We start from the raw sequence: 26,008 nt of genomic DNA, 5'->3' as shown, positions 1-26,008 counted from the left end.
AACTCCTACCCCAGCCATCATTGCAGGCAATGGGAACATTGGGCATCACAGCCTTTTCGTGCAACCCCCTGCATAGAGGAGAGGTCTATCAATGGCTACTGCTAGCCTCTGCCTTCCACAGTTGGATGCAACAGTGCTTCTGAATCCCAGTTGCGGAAGCCACAGGAAGGGCTTGTGTTCAAATCTTGCTTTCTGGTTTCGCACAAGCATCTGGGTGGCCGCTAGGATGCTGGACTAGATGGGGCACTGGCCTGATCCAGCAGGCTCTTCTTATGTTCTCCCTTATGCCTGGAATCCCACCCCAGAATACCTCTGCCCACTTCCACCCCATCCATTCCTACAAGCGCCTCAATGTTGGCATCTGTCTGCCTCAATAATAAATAATAATAATAATAAATTTTATTTATTCCCCGCCAAGACCGGGCTCAGGATGGCTAACACCAGGTATAAAAACAATTGATTGAAAGACAACTTAAAAACAAGATTAAAATACAACATTAAAATGCAGCCTCATTTCAGTAGGAACTCAAATCAAAAACTTTTTTTGGGATGAAAACATCAAGTCTTCACCAAGGCCAACTATCCAGACTGGTCCAACGTGGGCCAGAAAAAAGCCAGGAAAGAGGGGAAGGAGATCAAGTTGATTCCAAGCCAAAGGCCAGGTGGAACAACTCTGTCTTACAGGCCCTGCAGAAAGAAATCAGATCCCACAGGGCCCTGGTCTCATGACACAGAGCCTTCCACCAGGCCGGAGCCATTGTTGAAAAGGCCCTGGCTCTGGTTGAGGGTAATCTGACTTCCTTAGGGCCCAGGACCTCTAGGGTGTTGCTATTTCTGGACCTTAAGGTCCTCCATGGGGCATACCGGGAGAGGCGGTCCCATAGGTACGAGGGTCTAGAGACAAGTCAAACCACTGCATTAGCAGCACCAAAGTGGCAAGTTTGGACAGGGTGGGCAGCCCGGCCAGTCAAAGCTGCTCCTACCGTGTGGCTGCTATCGCATGCTGGTGGCGTCTAGCAGCCACAGGGGAGAGCTGAATGGACCAGAGGGAACCACAGATGGAGAAAGTACCCCAGAAGAAGCATTACATGTCCCCTAGCAGAAGGTGAAAAAGCTAAAGGACCCCTGGGTGGTTAAGTCCAGTCAAAGGCAACTATGGGTTTGCAGCACTCATCTAACTTTCAGTCCGTGGGAGTCAGCGTTTGTTCACAGACAGCTTTCAAGGTCCTGTGGCCAGCAGGAGTCAACCACTTCTGGCGCAACGGGACACCGTGACGGAAACCAGAGTGCACAGAAACGCCGTTTGCCTTCCTACTGAAGCGGTACCTACTTTTCTACTTGCACTGGTATGCTTTCAAACTGCTAGGTTGGCAGGAGTTCCGTCCGTCGAGGGGATTCGAACCGCCGACCTTCTGATCGGCAAGCCCAAGAGGCTTAGTGGTTTAGACCACAAGGCCACCCGCATCTGTTGTCCCCCAGCAGAGGTACTACCCCATCCCTAGTACGCCATACAAGCACCAGTCATTACCAAACTTCAGTCTACTAAAATCTTCCCTCTGCTGCCTTTCTCTGGACCTGAACCCCCTGCTTTTCTCTCTCTTCCCATCCCTGCCACCCAGATTTGGGGCTTTCTGACACTTTACGCCAGGGGTAGGCAAACTAAGGCCCATGGGCCGGATCTGGCCCAATCGCCTTCTCAATCTGGCCCAAGGGCGGTCCGGGAATCAGCGTGTTTTTACATGAGTAGAATGTGTCCTTTTATTTAAAATGCATCTCTGGGTTATTTGTGGGGCCTGCCTGGTGTTTTTTCATGAGTAGAATGTGTGCTTTTATTTAAAATGCATCTCTGGGTTATTTGTGGGGCATAGGAATTCGTTCATTTTTATTTTTTCCAAAATATAGTCTGGCCCCCCACAAGGTCTGAGGGACAGTGGACGGCCACCTGCTGAAAGAGTTTGCTGACCCCTGCTTTACGCTATGCTGGAAGAAGAAGGCATCCACTCACCCCAGCGCAGAGGAAATTAAGCCTGAGAGATGCAGGACATTGACATTATCCGTGAGGCAACCTCTTTTCCTAAAGCAAACATCATCACAGAGGAGCCGTGAGCATTAATTACAGGGGAAACAGAGCAGCTCTCAAAGTACCTGTGTACACAGGTAGATAGGAAGGTAAACAAACAGATGTGGAAAGGAAGAGGTAGATCTAGAACAGGAGGGAGGGGGGCACTTTATCCAGGATAGCTAGACTCTTTTGCAATGGGGAGGGGGGGTCTCAGAATGTGCACCACGACAGCAGCACTGCAGCATTTTGGGGAATGCCCTCCTAACAATCTCGTCTAAGCTCTCCAGCGCACGGTTCCTGGAAAATACCGTATGTCTCTGGAAAATGTGTCTCTGTGGACCTTGAGTCCTGCAGGGTGTTTTGGGCACCCACTGCAGCGAGAAAGCTGTGGGTGCAGGGCAGCCGGCAGTGGGGGTGGACGGACTCACTAGGGTTCAGCCTTAAGGTTTTCAAAATGTCCTAAGGCAGGAGGAGAAAGGAAACAAAGTCTGCAGTTTTAAAATAGCGCTTTGCCCACCCTTCTCAGGCCCCCCAGCTGGGGAAACAATTAAAAATCATTTTTTTAAAAGTGACAGCTGGACCATAAAGAAGGCTGATCGCCAAAGAATTGATGCTTTTGAATTCTGGTGCTGGAGGAGACTCTTGAGAGTCCCATGGACTGCAAGAAGATCAAACCGATCCATTCTGAAGGAAATCAGCCCTGAGTGCTCACTGGAAGGACAGATCCTGAAGCTGAGGCTCCAATACTTTGGCCACCTCATGAGAAGAGAAGACTCCCTGGAAAAGACCCTGATGTTGGGAGAGTTGGAGGGCACAAGGAGAAGGGGACGACAGAGGACGAGGTGGTGGGACAGTGTTCTCAAAGCTACCAGCATGAGTTTGACCAAACTGTGGGAGGCAGTGGAAGACAGGAGTGCCTGGCGTGCTCTGGTCCAGGGGTCACGAAGAGTCGGACACGACTAAACGACTAAACGACAACAAATACACCCAAATGGCAAGCAGTACAGTAAGCATTAAAATCCATTACGGATGATGAGGCCACCACACACACCTTCCCAAAGCCAGGATGAAGACCTTAAAAAACAGCTCCTCCTGCCCCCGCACACGCACCAGAAAGAGAGAGAACGTCATAAGCAGCACTCAAGCAGGCAGAGACAAAGACAGAGATAGTGATGTTATAAGAATTTAAGGTCTCAAATATATAAATTAAATGTTCACAAATTTACAAGGCAAACACATACCTAAGTATGTAAACCACTTGTCTGAAATAGTACAGGAGAACCATCCTGAAACCATTTTGAGTCTCCCAATTTTGCCATTTCGGCATAGTCCCTCATCTTCATCAGCCATTCTTCTCACAGAAATAAGGTGGGTCCTGAAAATGGACACCTCCAGTGTCAAGAGCCAGGGTGAAGAGATGTGTCTTCATCAACCTCTGAAAGCTGTGCATTGAAAGCACCAGGCGTACCTCTGTGCAGAGCGAGTTTCAAGGCTCAGGGGCCACCACAGGTTTCCAAGCAGGAGCTGATCACGGTGAGGGTTTGTCAAACGTGCCATCCTCCTAGCACGTTTCTCCCTTTCGTCCTGGGTTCGAGCATCTTCAATTGGAGTCCTCGCAGGCCAGTGTTACCCAGTTGTCAGGGTTTATACTACATTTTTTTTAGATTTGCCTTGAGAGAGTCTTTAAACCTCTTTTGTTGACCACTAGAATTACGCTTTCCATTTTTAAGTTCGGAATAGAGTAGTTGCTTTGGAAGACGATCATCAGGCATCCAAACAACATGACCAGTCCAACGAATTTGAATAGTTTTGATGGCACATATATACAGAGGTATGGGACGCAGGTAGCGCTGTGGGTTAAACCACAGAGCCTAGGACTTGCTGATCAGAAGGTTGGTGGTTCGAATCCCCGCGATGGGGTGAGCTCCCGTTGCTCGGTCCTGCCAACCTAGCAGTTCAAAAGCACATCAAAGTGCAAGTAGATAAATAGGTACCACTCCGACGGGAAGGTAAATGGCGTTTCCGTGTGCTGCTCTGGTTTGCGAGAAGCGGCTTAGTCATGCTTGCCACATGACCCGGAAACTGTATGCCGGCTCCCTCGGCCAATAAAGCGAGATGAGCACCGCAACCCCAGAGTCTGCCACGACTGGACCTAATGGTCAGGGGTCCCTTTACCCTTTATACGGTGGTACCTCTGATTACGTACTTAATTCGTTCCAGAGGTCTGTTCTTAACCTGAAACTGTTCTTAATCTGAGGTACCACTTTAGCTAATAGGGCCTCCCACTGTCGCCATGCCACTGCCATGCAATTTCTGTTCTCATCCTGAAGCAAAGTTCTTAACCCGAGGTACTATTTCTGGGTTAGCGGAGTCTGTAACCTGAAGTGTCTTCAACCTGAAGCGTCTGTAACCTGAAGCATATGTAACCCGAGGTACCACTGTACAACCCCAGCATAGGATGGAGGGGCTCACAGCAAGAACCCCAACAGATCTTGCTTCTCCAATAGTGGCAGCTATGGATCCAGCACGGAGCTAGCAGGTCTCTGCTGTCTCCAGCCTCCAGCTCACTCTCAACTCTGCTTTCTCACACACAACTTTGGCTATTGTGCTGCTACGTAGGAGCTAGAACAACTCCTTTGGTTATGCTAGTCATGGTGGCCAACGCCATTATCAAAGGGGCTTGTTCGAAAAGCTTGTTCTCTTTTGTTCTAACAGCCCTCCCCACACAGAATCCCAAAAATCAGAAAGGACTTGAGGCATCATCCAGACTTGACTGCTCCCAAACCCACAACCTCTGGATCTTTTTTAAAAAGGGGTGGGAACTGTTACAGATCACTGCAGATGGTGACAGCAGCCACGAAATTGAAAGACGCCTGCTTCTTGGGAGAAAAGCAATGACAAACCTAGACAGCATCTTAAAAAGCAGAGACATCACCTTGCCAACAAAGGTCCGTATAGTTCAAGCTATGGTTTTCCCAGTCGTGATGTATGAAAGTGAGAGCTGGACCATAAAGAAGGCTGATCACCGAAGAATGGATGCTTTTGAATTATGGTGCTGGAGGAGACTCTTGAGAGGCCCATGGATGGCAAGAAGATCCAACCTCTCCATTCTTCATGAAATCAGCCCTGAGTGCTCACTGGAAGGACAGATCCTGAAGCTGAGGCTCCAATACTTTGGCCACCTCATGAGAAGAGAAGACTCCCTGGAGAAGACCCTGATGTTGGGAAAGATGGAGGGCACAAGGAGAAGGGGACGACAGAGGACGAGATGGTGGGACAGTGTTCTCGAAGCTACCAGCATGAGTGCGACCAAACTGTGGGAGGCAGTGGAAGACAAGAGTGCCGGGCATGCTCTGGTCCAATGGGGTCACGAAGAGTCGGACACGACTAAACCACTAAACAACAACAAGTGTTACATCAAGGATGGCTTATATAGAGACATGCCAGGCGCACGCATAATCTCTCTCCAGCATTTATATTTATGCCACAGAACGCAAACAAAGTCTTTGGCATTAGCAATTGAACCAAATTATTTATCTGTTATCCTCTTAATAGCAGGTGCAGATTGTTCCTCTCCTCGCTGGAGAATTATGTCCTTATTTTGTTATGATGATTAAACCAGGGGAAAAATCCCATTGTAGGGGAAATTCATCACAGAAGAGCGCCCCCCCCCCTTTTTTTTCCCTCAGACGGCACGGCAGCAGCAGAGTTCAGAAAGAGAGAAAATAAACATTCTGCTGCTCCATATGCTTTGGATTTCTGAAAATGGCAAAGCAAAGCAAGGAGAAAATTCATGCCTGGGGTACAACTAAAGGAATACTACCTGTGCAAGCAGAACGGCCATAGCTCAGTGGCAGAGCTCCTGCTTGAAGAAGGTCCCAAGTTCCAGTCTTGGTGTCTCCAGGTGGGGTTGGGAGAGACTCCCTGCCGGAAGCCCTGGAGACCCACTGCTGCCTGTCAAGTGTAGGCACAAGGAGCTAGACCAGTGTTTCCCAAGCTTGGATCTCCAGCTGTTTTGGGACTACAACTCCCATCATCCCTAGCTAGCAATTCCCATTGTAGGGCCATAAGAACCCCCCCCCCCTCAAAGGCCTTTCTGAAAAAGGAGAGGTCCATCAGGAGAACAAGGCTGGCATAGATGGAACAGGCTCAAATGTTTATTATTGAAGGTTGTAAAGAGATAGGCAAACTCAGGAATGCACATGGCCGTGGTGGTGTTGGGGGGGCCATGGCAGGGAGGAAGGAGATTGTAGGAAGGAGGGAGGCCAAGGCCTTAGATGGTAATAGGAACTTACTATAACTTTCGATTTCCCAGAAATCAGGTGGTTTACAAGAAATCAGGTGGTATTGTATTCTGCAAATGTATAAAAAGCTGGCTCGCTCAGAATTTGGGGCGCAGACATCGGGCAAACGCTTGTCTGTACCATTTTTGTCATGACAAAATAAACGATTCTGTTACTGCTGTCATTTTGACTCTTTGAAGCAACGCCCTGATTGCTCCGAGGATCCCAGGAAAAAACAAAACAAAGGAAGGGTCCCTTCACCATCATCAGAGGTCCTGCTCCCTAGTAGAGCAGTCTTTGCCAACCTGCTGCCCTTCTGGTTTTGTTGACCTACAACTTCCATCAGCCCCAGGATGACAGGGCAATGCCGGTTGGGGCTTATGGGTCTCCAGCAGAGAAGGGTCTTCTTCCCCCTGGTACCTTGATCCATGTGCGAAGTGGGTTCATGGGACCTTCCATGTGTGAAGTGGGTTCTTGGCCTTAGAGGTAGGCTCCTTTTTTTTGATCCACTCACACGTCAGGAAGTCCTGGGTGTTCATAGAGGAATGGGGCAAAACACGCCCCCTGAATTTCAGTGGATCCAGTGTCTGGGGCAAGGGGAAGCCCCCCCCCCCAAAAAACCACCTCCACTCATTCCCAAACTGCAGCCTCTGCAATTTGTCCCTCCATGTTCATCATCATTCCATAGCATGGCTGGTGAGGACACAAGACAGAGCCTTCTCTGTGGCTGCTCCCATTCTGTGGAATTCCCTCCTAAGGCTGGCTCCCTCTTTGCTATCCTTCTGCTGGCAGGCTTAGAGCTTCCTTGTTCAGACAGGCCTTTGAGGTTTCAGAAAATGCTAAGAAGTGGGCCGCAGTCAAGGTTCAAAGACTTTTTCCCCGGAAGCTCCCAGTAGATCATGGGAACCGCTGAATTTTTACTTATTCATTTATCTTGCTAGTTCTAAATGTGTTCCGATGCATTTTCACTACTGTTTTTAACTTTTTTTGGTTTGCATTTTACAACGATGCTTTTAAATGTTGGAAGCAGCCTTGAATCCCATTTGGGGACAAAGGTGGGATATAAATCTATTAAATAAATCACGTTCTCCTCCTCTCCCCGTTCCCTACAAGCCCTTAACAAGGGTAGAGGAGACCCATGAAAGATACCCAGTTCTTATATTAATATTACCTCTTCTACTATTGCTACTACGATGAGCCGCAGTGCAATGCGGTTCTTTGCACAGAAAAGCAAGCGAGAGGTCTCTGCCCAGAGGAGCTTAAAAGCTAAATCTCAATTAAGGAGGAGGAAACTTGAGGGAAAGGGAAACTGAGCCAATGTCACAGAAAAGACCTCTTATATGCACTTATATGTCCCTTAGCTCTCAAGGCCTCCAGGCCTTTGGTATTTTTTGAGAGGGATGAATGCACATAGTCCAAACCTTTAGGTGGATTAAAGTGCTCTGACACCTTAGCAGGGAAAAAAATCATGTTTAAAAGCGGGGGGTGGGGTTGCTTTCTGCATTTGGAACAGGATGGGGAAACGAATAGGAAAGTTTGGGGTGAATGCATGATGAACACCCCGTACGCAAATCAGGATGAATTCTCATTGTTGTAACAGCCCTGCAAACATATCCAAACAAACGCTGGAGAATCTAAGCACAGAGTGAGCTTTGTGCAAGCAAATCAGGGTGAATGCTGAATAAACAGGTCACCTGCAGGGGTTCTTCATTTCAGCAGGGAAGAGGGCAGATCATCTCAGGAATTAAGCAGGACAAATGTCCCTTTACTGTTCCCCACGCTCATCCTGGTGTGATTTTTGCTTAGTAAAAACTCCCTGGAACTTGTCACATCACAGCTGCTGACCGTGCATTTTAACTATGGTGTATTTCAATAGTGTTGTGCAAGTGGTTTCTATATTTTGTAAACTACTTACATGCCTATTTTGGCATTAAGCAGCAGTGCTTTTTTCTTTAAAAAAAATGTTTAGGGGTACTCTCATTTTGACGCAAGAAAAACACCATTTTATAGTTCACATCGGGAAAAATCAATACAGTAAATGGACAAAAGTACAAAGGTTCACAATAGGTTTAGGGGTATGCGTACCCCGGCGTACCCCCAGAAAAAGCACTTTTAAGCAGTATATTGTTGTTATTGTTCTTGTTATTAGCTAGATCAGGGGGCCATAAGCTTCTTTAGATGCTTCCAGGAAGCTCACAAAAACCAGGCATGGAAGAAACAGCCCTCTCTCCCTTGTTTTGTCTCCAGCACTTTCAATTTGGTGATTGTTGTTGTTGTTTAGTCGTTTAGTCGTATCCAACTCTTCGTGACACCATGGACCAGAGCACACCAGGCACTCCTGTCTTCCACTGCCTCCCGCAGTTTGGTCAAACTCATGCTGGCAACCACCTCGTCCTCTGTCATCCCCTTCTCCTTGTGCCCTCCATCTTTCCCAACATCAGGGTCTTTTCCAGGGAGTCTTCTCTTCTCAGGAGGTGGCCAAAGTATTGGAGCATTAGCTTCATGATCTGTCCTTCCAGTGAGCACTCAGGGCTGATTTCCCTAAGAATGGATCGGTTTGATCTTCTTGCAGTCCATGGGACTCTCAAGAGTCTCCTCCAGCACCATAATTCAAAAGCATCAATTCTTCGGTGATCAGCCTTCTTTATGGTCCAGCTCTCACTTCCTTACATCACTACTGGAAGTTACCAGTTTAAACAGGGACATTGAAAGCTGCCTTCGACTGAGTCAGACCCTTGAGTTCATTTAGGTCAGTGTCATCTGCACTGGCCAGCAGCAGCTGTCCGGACTCTTGAACAGGAGTCAAGAGTTGAGGATGGGGCCTTCTGCATGCAGATCATATGCTCTGCCAGTAAGCTGTAGCCCTGCCTTCCACAGCGTTGTGGTCCCAATCCGAAATGCAGGAAGCTCAAGTCGCAAACGGCGGCAGACCCGCCAAGTTTCCCTATTTTCCAGGGACAGCCCCAGATTTACAGAAGCCATCCCGGTTTCTGATTCGATCCCAGAATGTCCCACTTTAACTTAAAGGTAAAGGGACCCTGACCATTAGGTCCAGTCGTGACCGACTCTGGGGTTGCGGCGCTCATCTCTCTTTATTGGCCGAGGGAGCCGGCGTACAGCTTCCGGGTCATGTGGCCAGCATGACTAAGCCGCTTCTGGCGAACCAGAGCAGCGCACGGAAACGCCGTTTAGCTTTCCACCAGAGCGGTACCTATTTATCTACTTGCACTGGTGTGCTTTCAAACTGCTAGGTTGGGAGGAGCAGGGACCGAGCAATGGGAGCTCACCCTGTGGCAGGAATTCGAACTGCCAACTTTCTGATCGGCAAGTCCTAGGCTCTGTGGTTTAACCCACAGCACCACTTACGATGTCCCTATTTTCATCAGAGAAATGTTGGGAGGGTATAGAGCTATGTGACACACAGACACCCCAGCCAAGGAGATAAGTATCTAGACAACCTTTAGAAGACATCTGAAGGCAGCCCTGTATAGGGAAGGTGGTTTTTTATGTTTTGTTATGTTTTTATATACGTTGAACGCTGCCCAAAGTGGCTAGGGCAACCCAGTCAGAAGGGTTGGGTATAGTAATAATAATAATAATAATAATAATAATAATAATAATAATACAGTGGTACCTCGGGTTACATATGCTTCAGGTTACAGACTCCGCTAACCCAGATATATTACCTCAGGTTAAGAACTTTGCTTCAGGGTGAGAACAGAAATCATGCTCCGGCGGCGTGGTGGCAGCGGGAGGCCCCATTAGCTAAAGTGGTGCTTCAGGTTAAGAACAGTTTCAGGTTAAGAACGGACATCCAGAACGAATTAAGTTCTTAACCTGAGGTACCACTGTAACGACATCACTATATTCATCAGAGAAATGTTGGAGGGTATGCAGTGGTGACACCAGAAAAACATTTGGAGTGGGGCTCAGAAGGGACAAGTATGTAGGCAAGTTGTGTTCCACATGTGAATTTAGATCTCTGAAGTGTCCATTAATGACAGGTGTCCATCGATGGAGGGGAAGCGGGGGGGTGAGCTCCTTTGGGGGGGACACCTTGCCCCCTCCTCTAGTGCCACCCATGGCCACAAATCTCCAGTCATGTGGCCTGTCCCGCAGTCCATCTTGCATCCTCAGAGAGAAGGCAAAATTCGAACCCAAGACTTCCCAGTCTCGCGCAGGGCCCCTCATTCCAGGCCTGAGCCTCGTCTCTTAATAACAGCACAGTCCTAGAGTTATATAAACCCTCGTGATACGCTGCGCTTTCCGAAACACAGCAGTGACCTGGCGGGGGGGAGGGGGGTCTGGAGGAAACCCAAAAGCTGCCACATTGCATCTCTATTATCTTTTACCCCCGTCGCCGTTCCGAAGGGCCCACCACCCTCTCCATCCCAAAAGAGCTTCGGAGGCAGCCTCACCATGGCAACCACATCCACTCCCCCCCATCCCCCCCCCGCAAGCCAGTGAACCACAAAATGCCAGAGAAAGCCAGGCGGAGAGATGGAGAGCTGTAAAAATAACCCACGAAGACGAAGGGGCTTAGAAGAAATTTGACGGGCTGCAAATCTCTGTTGAAAATCCAAAAGCGGGGCACTGAATACCTGCTGGGCTGAATTTTAAAATCCATCACAGGCAGTTAAAAGGGGAGGAAAGTGAGGACACCTGCTGGCTCCCTCTACTCCTCCTCCCCTCCCCGCTGCACCAATTCCTGAACTGAGCCACATATCGCATTGCTAAAGATTTGACCAGCAAACCTTCCCAGCTTCGGATCCTCACCTTCCAATGATGGCAAAAATGAGAGGTTTCAGTTTGTATCCACCTGGTTCGCCCTCCCCCAAGCAAAGCACGCCTCTCCTTCAAAATCCGAACCAGTCGAGATTTTTGGTGCCAAGAATAATGTATATAATAATCGAGGTAATATGTAAAAAATGCATTATATTAGGGAAACTGGCTTGCAAAAAATCTATTAGGCAAAACTGGTTCCATTAGGATGAATGCGCATGAAAGCGCAAACAAAATTCCACTTTTAAAAAAATAACGAATGAATGCAGAAATTGGGGGAACTGGGTTTAAGATTAGGAAAACGGGAACTGGAGGTATAGAAATGTTCTTCCATCCCTGTCTCCAATCCAGAAGATTATTCTGGATGATAATTTGCTTAATTTGCAATGCTGCCTCCAAAGAAGACAGGGTGTAAGTATAAAAGGAGAAAGATACTGGAATGGAGAGGGGGGTAGGATCCAGCAACAACAGTATGAGAAGCCAGCAATTGAGCAATTAAAAGGAGAGCTAAAAAATTTAATGAGGATAAAAAGGCTTAAAATGCCAAGAAACAAAAGCAAATTAAATGAGGAGAAGGGATCTAAAAACAAGACATTTCAAAGCAGCAAATTTTAAAAGCCTGGGGAAACGTAAAAGTCAGCAGACGATAAAAAGATCTTAAAGGAGGGATGGACAAACGCATCCTTTTCAATCTCTCATATTTCATAGAATCATAGATTTGGAAGGGACCCAAGGGTCATCTAGTCCAACCCCTAAAACTATCTTCATCAGTTGTGATATATGTTAGTCCTCATGAAAATTCAACCCACATTTTAAGGCACATGTGCAAACAATTTCCCCCAATAAAATTCATTTGTGTATGTTATTTTCATCACCATATACATATATGCCACTTTACACATTTTCCCTGAATATACATTTTTGTACACATTTGGGGGTTGAAAATTCAGAGAAGCATGGATTTCAAAGGACGCCTGTTTTGTTTCAGGAAGTACAAATTGAGCAAGTCCACATTAAAGTCAACTGAGCAGAAATGGAGCCACCAGCAAGAAGGCCCTTTGCTTGTATTGCAGAGATCAGCCTGCAGCAACCTGGTACCCCTCCAGATGTTTTGGGAATTGTAGCCTGCATCTGGAGGGCATCAAGTCAGTCGGTGGAATCTGGTACTTGAACAGCGGTACCTGGATCAAAAAACCTCAGACGTATTTACTTTTAGGACTAACCGATCAACAATTCCATACATTTGAGAGGTAGCATGGTGCAATGGTGAGAATGTTGAGCAAAGGCCTGGGGAGACCCAGGTTCGAATCCTGCACTCGGCCATGAGTATCGCTGGATGGAATTGGACCAGTCACAGGTAGATCACACAACTGCACAGGGTTGTGTGTGGATAAAATGTGACCCTTGGAAGAATATGGGAAGCAATAAAGCAGCAAAGTTAGGTATCACACTGTTTGGCCCTTCCCCATCTCCCTTAGGAATTCTAGAAACACAACACTGGCAAGCCCCTTCCCCACCTGTGCTGCGTTTGGGGGGCTGCGTCAGACAGCTGTGCCTGCAACAGCGTAAATCACGTTCCAGTGTTTTGCTGGATGAGCTCCGAGTTCAAATCCCTGCACAACCGTTACACACGAGACAGAATCAGAGAATTGTAGGATTGGAAGGTACTGCATGGAGCATCTAGTCCAATCCCCTACAATCTCAACTAAAGCATTTACGTAACCTCTGCTTAAAAATCTCCAATGAAGGGAAGCCCACCACCTTCCAGAGCCTCTTACAGCCAGAAAGTTTTTCCATAGGTTTAGCCGGAATCTCCTTCTTTGTAACTTGAAGCCATTGGTTTGAGTCCTACCCTCCAGAGCAGGAGAAAACAGGCTTGCTCCATCTTCCAGATGACAGCCCTTCAGATATAGGAAGATGGCTATCATATCATCTCTCAGTCTCCTCTTTACCAGGCTAAACATACCCAGCTCCTTCAACCGTTCCTCATAAGGCTTGGTTTCCAGAACTTTGATCATCCTGTTTGGATTCCTCTCCTCAGCACACCTTCCAGCTTGTCAACATCCTTCTTAAATTGGCCGTGCTCACTATATTGGATGCCCCTGAATTAAAGGATTAGTCAAATTTATGGTGGAGATCCATCCATAGCTATAAGCCTCCATATTCCAAAGCACTATACCTCCAAGTACCAGCAGGAACCAAGAGGGGAAAGCCATCTTGCCATTGTACCCTGAGCTTTCACGGGCTTCTGGCTGTGAACTGTTGGAAACAGGCCACTAATTCAAATGGACCTTGATTTGATTGAGTAAAGCAGTTATTAAGTCCTTCGAGGGGACCCTTGCCATGGATTGATTTTCGGGGTTGGGGGGGAGGAATGAGTGGAAGCAATGGGAGTTAAAGCCCATCAACATCTGCAGGTCCATAGACTACTCTCCTGTGATTTGCTGCATGTCCTGGCTCTTAGCCTCAGTTCCCCCAGCTGTGAAGTGGGCATAAATAATGATGCCTCTAGCCCAACAGATGGAGAATTAAAGATAGATAGATGATAGATAGATAGATAGATAGATAGATAGATAGATAGATAGATGAGAGAGAGAGAGAGAGAGAGAGAGAGAGAGAGAGAGAGAGAGAGATGATAGATGATAGATAGATAGATAGATAGATAGATGATAGATAGATAGATAGATAGATAGATAGATAGATAGATAGATAGATAGATGATAGATAGATAGATAGATATAGATGATCGATAGATGATGATGATAGATAGATAGATGATAGATGATAGATGATAGATGATAGATAGATAGATAGATAGATAGATAGATAGATGATAGATAGATAGAGATAGATGATAGATGATAGATAGATAGATAGATAGATGATAGATAGATAGATAGATAGATGATAGATAGATGATAGATATAGATAATAGATATAGATTCCAGCCTCCATCAAGCACTTCCACAAAGATGAACAAGAGAGGCCCTTTTATTTTATTTTTGCTGTGGAAACAGTCATTAAGGCGCCCCTTCTGCCCCCCCCCCCCCCAGCAACAAACTGATTTGCACAGAAGAAATTTTCAGAGCTGAGCTCCTGGGAAAGAAACCCACATTCACTGAAGGGGTTTTTTGGCAGCGAACGCTCAGTCCATTTTTGGCACTGTACATTCTGTATGTGTACAAACTAGTACTAGCTCTGCGTGAGGCTCTGCATCCATTAATGGGCCCATTTAAGAGCAGGGCATCTTAGAGAGCAAGCAGAAGCACCATGTAGCAAGCCAGATCGATTCCACACTCCTGATGTACCAGAACCACCCCGTAGCCTGTGGCACCAGACCTAGGGGGACCTGCGTGGAAATGTCACGGCTAATTCTGAAATGGATTAAAGCACCTTTCAAGCTCAGTTAGTAAGTGATGTCTCTCCGGGATTAAAAGGGGGAGCAAGCGGTAGCTGCAAGGTTCGACTTGGCCCCTAATTTGTTAGGTAGCCCTAGCGCAGATGATGCTGCCACACACACAAAGACAGCAGTACAGTGGTACCTCGGTTTGAGAGCAGTCCAGTTTAAGAACGATTTGGTTTACAAACTCCGCAAAACCGGAAATAGTGTCTTGGTTTGATAACTTTACCTCGGTCTAAGAACAGAAGCCGAACGGTGGAAAGGCACCGGCAGCAGGAGGCCTCATTAGGGAAAGTGCACCTCGGTTTAAGAACTGTTTTGGTTTAAGAATGGGTTTATGGAACAGATTAAGTTTGTAAACCAAGGTACCACTGTACATCGCTCAGTCCCCAGGTAGGGCTGGGACTGAACCCTGCTTGAAGCTTCATGTGAGAGACAAGCTACTCTCGCTCAGCTTCAATTTCACCATCTTCAGCATTAGAGATCAGAACATCCACTCACTTTACAGCAGATAAAAGGTAAAGGGACCCTTGACCATTAGGTCCAGTCATGGCCGACTCTGGGGTTGCGGCGCTCATCTCGCTCTATAGGCCAAGGGAGCCGGCGTACAGTTTCCAGGTCATGTGGCCAGCATGACTAAGCCGCTTCTGGCGAACCAGAGCAGCACACGGAAACGCCGTTTACCTTCCCGCCGGAGCAGTACCTATTTATCCACTTGCACTTTGACGTGCTTTCGAACTGCTAGGTTGGCAGGAGCAGGGCCGAGCAATGGGAGCTTCTGTTCGGCAAGTCCTAGGCTCTGCGGTTTAACCCACAGCGCCACCCGCGTCCTTTTACAGCAGATAAGAACACTTTATACAGATGTTCTTGGACCACAACTCCCATCATGCCGGTCTACTGGAGATCCTAGCCGGGTCTGATGGGATTTGGACTTCAACAACAGCTAGAGAACCACAGCCCTGCTTTGCAAGGTTGCCGTGAGGGTTGCAACTGGATAACACGCATGAAGCACTTTGAACAGTCAGAATAATTATTGCATTCCGTCTCCATCACGGAGTCCCTTGGGCAAGCCTCGGTTTCCCTTCCGCGGTGTGCAACCACCTCAGGCCTTTTCTTGACACAGAAACCCATCCTTTTAATCCCAGATGTATTCTTTCGCAGAACTGTAGCACCAGAAGGTGCATCGCCATTCTAATCCAAGCCCCTGCAATGCAGGAATCGTGGCTTTAAAAATCCCTGCCGGATGTTCAATAACCTCCGTTCAAAAACCTCCGAGAAAGGAGAGTCTTCCACCTTCTGAGGGAATCCATGCCGCTGATGATCCGCTCTTACCATCAGAAAGTTATTCTTGATGTTTGGTCGGAATCGCCTTCCTTGCCATTTGGCTCCACTTGGTTTGTGTCCTACCCTCCGAAGCAGGAGAAAATAAGCTTGTTCCATCTTCCATGAGACAGCCCTTCAGATCTTTGAAGACAGCTATTCCATCACATCATCCAGACTAAGCATAGCCAACACCCTCATCTGTTCTTTAATGTTATACACCCCACCTTTCTTCCATTGGTAGATGGAAGATGGCATACATGGTGAGGCCCTTTAGGGGTTAATTCCCAACGGGCCTCTCATTCAGACAATGACCACCCCGTCTGCTTAGCTTCAGGAAGGCCCCTGCACTACAGTGGTACCTCGGGTTAAGTACTTAATTCGTTCCGGAGGTCCGTTCTTAACCTGAAACTGCTCTTAACCTGAAGCACCACTTAAGCCCAAGGGACCTCCTGCTGCCGCCGCGCCGCCGAAGCACGATTTCTGTTCTTATCCTGAAGCAAAGTTCTTAACCTGAGGTACTATTTCTGGGTTAGCGGAGTCTGTAACCTGAAGTGTATATAAACTGAAGCGTATGAACTCGAGGTACCCCTGTACACACATTCAGGACCACCCTCTGTGACATGGGCTGTGGTTCCTCCACGGGTGAGAGGAAAACACACTCTGTACATCAGGCATGGCCAAACGTGGCCCTCCTGATGTTTTTCGGACTACAGTTCCCATCATCCCTGACCACTGGTCCGGTTAGCTAGGGATGATGGGAGTTGTAGTCCCAAAACATCTGGAGGGCCGAGTTTGGCCATGCCAGCTGTACATGGTCAGGCACATCCCAGAAACAAACTCCAGAATCCAGAGCAGGGCCCATGGCCAAGCCCACCCCCTAGCTATAATAATAATAATAATAATAATAATAATAATAATAATAATAATAATAATAATAATAATAATAATAATAATAATTTATTATTTGTACCCCGCCCATCTGGCTGGGTTTCCCCAGCCACTCTGGGCGGCTTCCATAGAAACCAAAAACACTAAAATTATCATACATTAAAAACTTCCCTGAACAGGGCTGCCTTAAGATGTCTTCTGAATGTCAGGTAGTTGTTTATCATTTTGACATCTGATGGGAGGGCGTTCCACAGGGTGGGTACCACTACTGAAAAGGCCCTCTGCCTGGTTCCCTGTAGCTTTGCTTCTCGCAGGGAGGGAACCGCCAGAAGGCCCTCGGCACTGGACCTCAGTGTCCGGGCTGAATGATGGGGGTGGAGACGCTCCTTCAGGTGTACTGGGCTGAAGCCGTTTAGGGCTTTAAAGGTCAACACCAACACTTTGAACTGTGCTCAGAAACGTACTGGGAGCCAATGTAGGCCTTGCTGCTCCGCTGTTGGAAAGACCACTGCCGTATAACTGCTGCAGACTCCCGTGACGAAAAGCCAGGCTCATCGACAGCCTTTTGCGCAGTTGCCAACGAGCAGGCGGGGAAGTGTTTCAAAATCTAGAGCTTGGTCAGGAAGATCAGGACCAGAATTGACAGCTATTGCAATGAGCTCCTTGCTCTCCCTGCTTGTGCACACACAGCTTATGACTCCCCAGAGGATATGGTCCACAGAGCCAAAAAAAAACACAAACCCCACAGGTGTGATTCTCAGATGCAGCAGCAGGGCAACCAAGTGGGTCACATGTCATCGTCACGCAGACACGACTTCCATGCAGGGCAGGAGCCAGGAGCCTTTCCTCTGTCACCTGGGGACAGGTGAATTTGTTGGGGACCCAAAATTGGAGCAGAGCCACAGCAAAGGGGGTCAAGGGAATCTCACAAAAAATCTTTCATGTTAGGGTTAAAGACCAGCATCACATAGAACACATTGTCCAAAAGTGTGTCGTAGGATAAAATAAGAATAAAGTCAGGATACTAGGAAGGGCATTGAAGGTGTGAAGAGGAGGACAACCGAAAGGATCGAGGGTCTGGAAACCAAGCCCTGGGAGGGATGGTTGGGGGAGCTGGGGGTGTTGAGCCTGGAGAAGAGAAGGCTAAGAGGAGAAGGGCTGTCCCATGGAAGATGGAGCAAGCTTGCTTTCTGGTGCTCCGGAAGGAAGGACTTGAACCAATGGCAAGAAAGGAAATTCCGAGTAAACATCAGGAGGAATTTTCTGGAGGTGGGAGCTGTTTTGACAGTGGAACCCTTGGGAAGTGGTGGACTCCCCTTCCTTGGAGGCATTTAAGCAGAAGGCTGGATGGCCATCGGTCAGAGATGCTTTAGTTGAGATTCCTGCATTGAAGGGGGGTTGCGCTAGATGGCCATTGGGGTCCCTTTCAACTTGACAGTTCTGTGATTCATGAAAATAAGATAAAAGGCAGGGAAATCTTTTTCCTCTCATTTGCAGGGGGCTTTCCCTTCCTTCCATTATTCCATCCATTTCCGTTACCACCCACCCCCCATTTCCCTCTCCTCAGAGGACCAAACAAAACTGATTGCTTGCAGAGGACTTTCCTCTCTTCCATTACTCTGTCCATTTGGGTTTAGCACCATCACGACCCGCTATTTCCCAGGGTTCTGTTCTGCCTCCCATTTCCCATCTTCATGCAACTTGGCTAAGGCACGGACCAGTTTCCCCGCCTAGCACAGAATATCTTTTCCAATATTCTTGCATTCCTTTTTTCTTTTCTTTTATGTATCTGTTAACTCTGCACGAATCCCGTTTAAATAGGAATGTGCCTTCTATTGCACACGTTCCCATGTTAATCATTTCTGCAGAACACAATGTGATGTACAGGAGTTCCCATCGGTTCGTATTGGAGCTACGAGCACTAGAATGTAATATCCAAACCACATTGCACCTGGGGTGCATCCCGTTTCCAGCAGGGGCCGGTTAGGCAGCTTAGCCCTTTGTTCCCAGTAGACTACCCCTAAACAGGGAGGCTCCATCCTTAGGGGCTGAACCCCATTGACAGACCTCACCTCTGAGAGTTTGTCCAAGTCTTTACAAGAATTTCCTTGCTGGATCCTAGCAAATGCCCATCTAGCCCAGAATCCTGCGGCCACCAGTAGCAGCCAGATGAATACCTCCGTAGAGCCCAGAAGGCACACGCACACACACCCTTCGTTTATTTCTACATGCCCATTTGGAAATACAGACGCACCTCCTTGGCCCCAGGCCACAGCCACCTCCTTCAGAAAGCACTCAGTCAAGGAAAGAGGGTGGACAGGGCTCCCGTATCATCAAGAGATGTGAGGTGGGCAGCTTGCCATTAAAGGTGCAAGAGCCCCGTTCTATTTTATACCTGGCCGCCCATCAGGAAGCTGTCCACCTCCATTCCTCTCAAGGCATTGCAGATCACAGCCTCCTTCATCGTCACCCCTCAAACATATTGCCACTCCAGGTGTACTTAGAATGGGATGTGGGCTTTTGCCCTTTCTCGGCTCCACAGCTCTGCGGGCCTGGGGATCAAAGATGAGCAGGGAGGAATCTGCAAGCCCCAGTAAGTCTGCAGCAAAGCGGGGGCACCAGCCAATACAACACACACCCTCCCGCTCATTTTGAGGGACACAAAGCCAACCTTCCACAAGCTTTCCCAAAGCAAGAGAATTTGTGCTTTTTCCTTTCCCTGCATCCCATTCACATACCAGAACTGTAGTTCCCCACGCCCAGCACTTCAGCCCCCAGCACCCTCAACAAACTACTGTTCCCAGGACTCATTCAGGAAGGTGATGCACTTTAAATGTATGGCAGATGCGCCCAGGGATTAGGGAGCCCTTTGCCACCAGCTGCCACCTGAGACTTGGCTGGCTTTGTTGTAACAGGCCGACACTGTTCAGAAACCTGGCTTGAGATGCTTAATCACAGGGTTGTGGGTTCAAGTCTCACGTTGGGCAATATATTCCTACATTGCAGGGGGTTGGACTATGGGACCCTTATGGTCCCCTCCAACTCTACAATTCTTTGATTTAACACCTGCAGGTCAAAATCTCACTGATCCCACCCCACCCCACCCCACCCAGCCCAGTTCAATCAGGTTTCAGGCAATGGAAGGCAGTTCCATGCCCAGCCAGCCAAGAGCCTGTTGCTGGCAAAGGCTTCCTGCGTGCAGAGCAGGCATTGAACCCCAGCGCTAGGACCCCTCCCCATTTGAGGCAGTGGACCAAAGGGGGGGGGCAAGGAAGAGCCACAAGAAGCCACTTGGAGCATCTGCCCAGTCTATCACAGCAGATCTGCCTCGTATATTTAAAGCACACTCGAGGGGCATTTGACTTTCTCTAAGTAATCCCGGGAGCTCCAGTTTGTGAAGGGTGTTGGGAATTGTAGATTGGTGAGGGAACTACAGATCCCGAGATACTTCGGAGGAGCTTTCAATGGGTGTTGAGTGTGCTTCAAATGCTCTGCCCTCCCCCCAAGCCAGACGCCTGCCAGGGAGCCCCCTCTCCTTTTGGGGGGTGTTTTGAACTAGATGACCCTTGGGCCACCTCTTCCAACGCTGTGATTCTTTGCAGGATACCGAGGTGAGGTTGCTGAGCTTTCCCACGGCGGGAACCATCCCGCAAGAAAGACCGTTCCCGTGTTTTCCAGCAGGAGGCGGGTTGGGGAAGAAACGTGGGAATGTCCCTGCCCGCAACCCGCGCCCAGATACCTCCCAAGCGCCTAGCGGCGTCGCCCGACCCGTGACACCCAACCGGCCAGCCAGCCCAAACAGGCGGGCGAGAGCGGCTTACCGTCAAGGCAGACTAAGGCTCTCCTTGCGCAGCGGGTCTGCGGCAGCGGTTCTGACCGAGGGAGGGAGAAAAAGAGAAAGTCCTCGCTCGCTGGCTGGCGCGCTTGTTCCTCGCTCCCTGCTGAGCCGAACGCGGAGATCAAAGGGAACCTGGAGAAAGGCGAGCGGAGGAGAGGTGACGTCGCCCGGGGGAGACGCCCGTGCGCAGCCGAAAGGGAGAGTGCATGCCCTGCGCGCGCCTCGCCGTCCAGCTGTGGCGCGAGCCCTCGCCTTCCCCGCATGCGCGAGCCGCCCGGACTAGTCGCAAGAGGCACATCAATCGCAAGCCCTGCCCCGCCTGCCAGGCGAGGCTCCCGCTGCGCAGAGCTGGGGGGGGGGGAGAGAGAGAGAAAAAGCGGGGCTGGGGGGGCGGAGGGACTGGCCAGCCGCGTGGGAGGGGCTGGGGAGGGAGCAGCTGGACAGAAAAGGAACCCGGGCCGGGTGCAAGGGAAACCACAATATACGCGCCGTTCCGACGTGACGGCCAACACGCAGGTTCCTCACTCTCCCGCGCAGGCGGACGCGTAAGCAGTTGCTGTCCTACGCCGGAGGTTTCTAAGCAGAGGTCAGGCGGCTACTACCTGCCAAGTATTCTTTAGTTTAGCTGCGATTCCTGCACGGCGGGGGGTTGGAGGGACTGGCCAGCCGCGTTGGGAGGGGCTGGGGAGGGAGCAACTGGACCGGGTTCAAGGGAAACCACAATATACGCGTCGTTCCGACGAGACGGCCAACACGCAGGTTCCTCACTCTGACGCGCAGGCGGACACGTAAGCAGTTTCTGTCCTCCGCCGGAGGTTTCTAAGCAGAGGTCAGGCGGCTACTACCTGCTAGGGATTATTTAGTTTAGCTGCGTTTCCTGCACGGCGCGAGGGTTGGACTAGATGACCCACGGGGTCCCTTCCAGCCCTACAATTCTGGGATTCTAATTCTGGGATTCTAAGTGCACGGTGTTCACAAACAGCCGTTGGGCTCATCCCTCGCGAAGGTTTTTTTTAATGGATCACACCACATTTCAGCTTTCCGCAGGACGGCAGGTTTGGGGAGGGGAGAGCGAAAGCAGAGGCTGTAGCTCAGGGGGAGAACATTTTCCTTAAATGCGGAAAGTGCCTGGTCCAATCCCTGATGGCGACCCCAGCCTGAAATTCCGGAGAGCTTCTGGCAGTCACTGTGTAGACAATACTGCGCTAGGTGGACCAAAAATCCGGCTCAGTGCATTATACTGTATATCCTTAAAGATCGTCCCAATCTGTCTCCGAAACCCCATCCCTCATTTTTGCTAACTGTGAAGCCTCCTTGGATATATATGGCTTCACAACATATATTTTGCAAAATCTTGGGGAACGTTCCGCCCAAATTCTCAGGCAAATTCTGTCTAAACTTAGACGGCGTCCCTGCCCACAATCTTCTCTCTTGCAACGCTTTCATCCTCCGCCACCCCCAGGTCTCCTGCTGTCCCGCTGCCCCCACCCCTAGGCTGCAGGCGCCCGCTGTTAACTCCTCAATCCTCCTTCCCTGCTCTCCAACTGCATTTTCTTGCATTCATCCCGTTTCTCTTGTCTGCATGGGGCTTCCCTTGTGCTCAGTGGCGTAGCGTGGGTTCTCAGCACCTGGGGCAAGGCAAGTAATTTGCACCCCCTAACCCGTGGATTTTAGCACTTGAGTCTCTTCCGCGCCCCCCCCCGATGTTGCGCCCGTGCGGCAGGCCCCCCCTGCACCTCCCCCATGCTACGCCACTGCTCCCACCACAAGTCTTCAGGACAGCCATCCGAAGGCTGGCGTGGGGAGAAGGTCTCTCCGCCCCACCGCCAGGCTTCGGAGGAGCCTTCCGAAGGCTGGCGGTGGGGCGGAGAGACCTCCTCCCGCCGCCAGGCTTCGGAGCAGCCTTCCGAAGGCTGGCGGTGGGGCGGAGAGACCTCCTCCCGCAGCGACTTGGAGAGGTTCCCGCTTCCTCCAGGGGGGCCGGCCAAACGCGCCCCCCCCAAATGTTGCGCCCGGTGCGGCTGGCACCCCTGGCACCCCCCACGCTACGCCACTGCTTGTGCTTGATCCGGAACCTGCAGTTAGTGCAGAGTGCTGCATCAGGATTGCTGACAGAGTACAGTGGTACCTCGGGTTAAGAACTTAATTAGTTTTGGAGGTCCGTTCTTAACCTGAAACTGTTCTTAACCTGAAGCACCACTTTAGCTAATGGGGCCTCCTGCTGCTGCCGCGCCACCGGAGCACAATTTCTGTTCTCATCCTGAAGCAAAGTTCTTAACCCGAGGTACTATTTCTGGGTTAGCGGAGTCTGTAACCTGAAGTGTATGTAACCCGAGGTACCACTGTATAACACCTGTGCTCAGGAACCTTGCACAGTTTGACTGATTGCTACCTGGCAGATTCACAGTTCAGCTTGGGACCAGTTTACCTGTGAGAGCAACACACCCCATAGATGCCCACTGAACTGCTTTGATCTGTGGAAACAGCGCTGTTACAGATGCCACATAGCACCCATTCCACTTTTGAAAGAAATGGATCTTTTGTGCTCTTTGGAACTCCCTGCCAATTGACATCTGGCAGGGACGCAGGTGGCGCTGTGGGTTAAACCACAGAGCCTAGGACTTGCTGATCAGATCAGAAGGTCGGCGGTTCGAATCCCTGCAATGGGGTGAGCTCCCGTTGCTCGGTCCCTGCTCCTGCCAACTTAGCAGTTCGAAAGCACATCAAAGTGCACATAGATAAATAGGTACCGCTGTGGTGGGAAGGTAAACGGCGTTTCCGTGCGCTGCTCTGGTTCGCCAGAAGCAGCTTAGTCATGCTGGCCACATGACCCGGAAGCTGTACGCTGGCTCCTTTGGCCAATAAAGCGAGATGAGCGCCGCAACCCCAGAGTCAGCCACAACTGGACCTAATGGTCAGGGGTCCCTTTACCTTTACCTTTTAGGCACCTTCACTATCTATTTCCCCCCCCCCCAGCGCCTACTAAAAACATTTTTTGTTCAGACAAGGCTACCCAGATATGCAGAATGTTGCCGTGTCTTAATCCGCTTTTAGCTTTTCACTTGTTTTAATTATTTTTTAAAAATATTTAGTTGTTTGTAATCAGTGTGTGTGTGTGTTGTAAACCATACTGAGGTTTTTTCTTTTTTTTACAATCAGGTGGGGTGTTTGTATGGCAGCCATGAAACTTTGTGGTCCTGATTTTAGGGATAGAAAACAGCCCCTTTTTTAAAAAAAAAAAAAGTGGGACTTTGTTGCAGAGGGAATGACAACAGCTGCTGCTTCCCCCCTTTTGAATTCAAACACCTGCCAGTTTTCACTGCAAACGCCTGTTTAATGTTTAGAAATCAATACGAGAGAAACAGAAGCAAGTAAGGGAATGTTAGCTGCATGGGGACAGAAACCGAATGGCCAAGTGTTACAGCCACAGGCAGTGTGAGGGGGGGCGCTTTGAGACTGCCACCCTCTGGCTTCTGAACTGTGGTGCGACCAGCTAACTTTAGACCAGGGGTCAGCAAACTTCTTCAGCAGGGGGCCAGTCCACTGTCCCTCGGACCTTGTGGGGGGCCGGACTATATTTTGGGGAAAAACATGAACAAATTCCTATGCCCCACAAATAACCCAGAGATGCATTTTAAATAAAAGCACACGTTCTACTCATGTAAAAACACCAGGCAGGCCCCACAAATAACCCAGAGGTTCATTTTAAATAAAAGCACACATTCCACTCATGTAAAAGCACCAGGCAGGCCCCACAAATAACCCAGAGATGCGTTTTCAATAAAAGGACACATTTGACTCATGTAAAAACATGCTGATTCCTGGACCGTCCGCGGGCCGGATTGAGAAGGCGATTGGGCCGCATCTGGCCCACGGGCCTTAGGTTGCCTACCCATGCTTTAGACCCTGGGCTCAATAGGTTCACAACAATGCCCCTTTAAATAGCTTGGGGGGGTTAAGGAAAAACTGCAACAATTTGTTGCAGACACCTGCAAAGTCATGGGCCAAGTCAGGAGCCCAGGACCAAAGGATAAGCCAAAATGGGAGGACAAACTAGGAGGCAGGACCACAGCAGAGTTCAGAGAGACTTTTTGGGATCCTCACAACTCTGTGGAACGGTTGCAGTGTTTGGGGGTTTTCCGTTTAGAGAAAAGGCGAGTAAGAAGCGAAAATGGCAGAAGTACATAAAACAATGCCTGGCATGGAGAAACGTTTTTCTCCCTCTCTCCTAACGCTTAGGACTCATGGAGACTGAACGTCGGAAGATTCAGGACAGAGAAAAGAAAAGACTTCTTCCTGCTGCGCTTAGTTAACCTGCGGAACTCCCTCCCACCGCATGCAGGGAACCTGAATGGCTTTCAAAGAGGACTGGGCAAATTCACGGAGGAGGAGAGGGCTCTCAATGGCAACTAGCCATGATGGCTATGCTGGGCCCCCATAGTTGGAGGCAGCAATGCTTTCAAACTCCAAATTGCTGGGCGTCACAGGAGGGGAGAAGGAGACCTGTTCTCAGGTCCTGTTTGCAGTTTTCCCACTGAGGCGTCTGCTTGTGCCCAGTGAGAACAGGATCCTGGACTTAGATGGGCTGCTGGCCGGATCCAGCAGGCTCTTCTTACGTTCTTAATGCCCCCTTGAAGTTGTGATCGGAATTTTGAGGTCTTAGATATACAGTGGTACCTTGGGTTAAGTACTTAATTTGTTCCGGAGGTCTGTTCTTAACCTGAAACTGTTCTTAACCTGAAGCACCACTTTAGCTAATGGGGCCTCCTGCTGCTGCCGCGCCGCCAGAGCCCGATTTCTGTTCTCATCCTGAAGCAAAGTTCTTAACCTGAAGCACTATTTCTGGGTTAGCAGAGTCTGTAACCTGAAACGTATGTAACCCGAGGTACCACTGTATGTTAAATGTTCATAATTGTACCAACCAAGCACATAGATCAGCTCAGGAAGACCAACCTGAAACCATTTTGATTCCCAAACTGAGCAAATGTTTTCTCTGCAAGGTCAAAGAAAATGGAAAAGCCTCCCCATTGTCTTTTCCTTCACAAATCCTGTCTTAAGGGCACATTTAAAATACGAATAGGGTGTGAGGCTGTGACTTGGCTCAGGAACTAAGTATTTATCATTACAAAAGACTAGCCAGGCTCTCCAGGCAATCCAATCAAGTGACCATTAAACAGGTAACCTGGCAGACAGGAGGTAAACAAAGCACTCAGATTTCTGCTGTAGACCGCCCTTTCTGTGATGTAGGTATGATGTTTCTGGGGGTGGTCTTGGACTCCAGGGAGGGAATTCAAAAGTCTATATAAGGGCTTGCACACCATTGTTCTGGGTTCCTGATCCCTCCTGCGTGTGGTGAGTGAGGATCCTGTTGCAACAGATCAATAAAGATCAGGCTTACTAGCTGCTTTGCTTCTCAATACAGTGGTACCTCG

At 49.2% G+C, this 26,008-nt stretch overlaps 1 protein-coding gene across 1 annotated transcript in view; it reads right to left on the bottom strand.

Annotated features, from left to right (window-relative positions):
• The window catches only part of RPH3A (rabphilin 3A), a 128,438-nt gene that overhangs the window by 101,773 nt on the left and 657 nt on the right, over positions 1-26,008 (bottom strand). The gene's annotated exons all lie outside the window — the stretch shown is intronic.

This window comes from Podarcis bocagei (assembly GCF_964188305.1).
Source record: "Podarcis bocagei genome assembly, chromosome: 7".
In the NCBI taxonomy this organism is placed as follows: Eukaryota; Metazoa; Chordata; class Lepidosauria; order Squamata; family Lacertidae; genus Podarcis; species Podarcis bocagei.
Note: the sequence above shows the minus strand (reverse complement) of the source record. Positions and strands in the feature narration are given on the sequence as shown.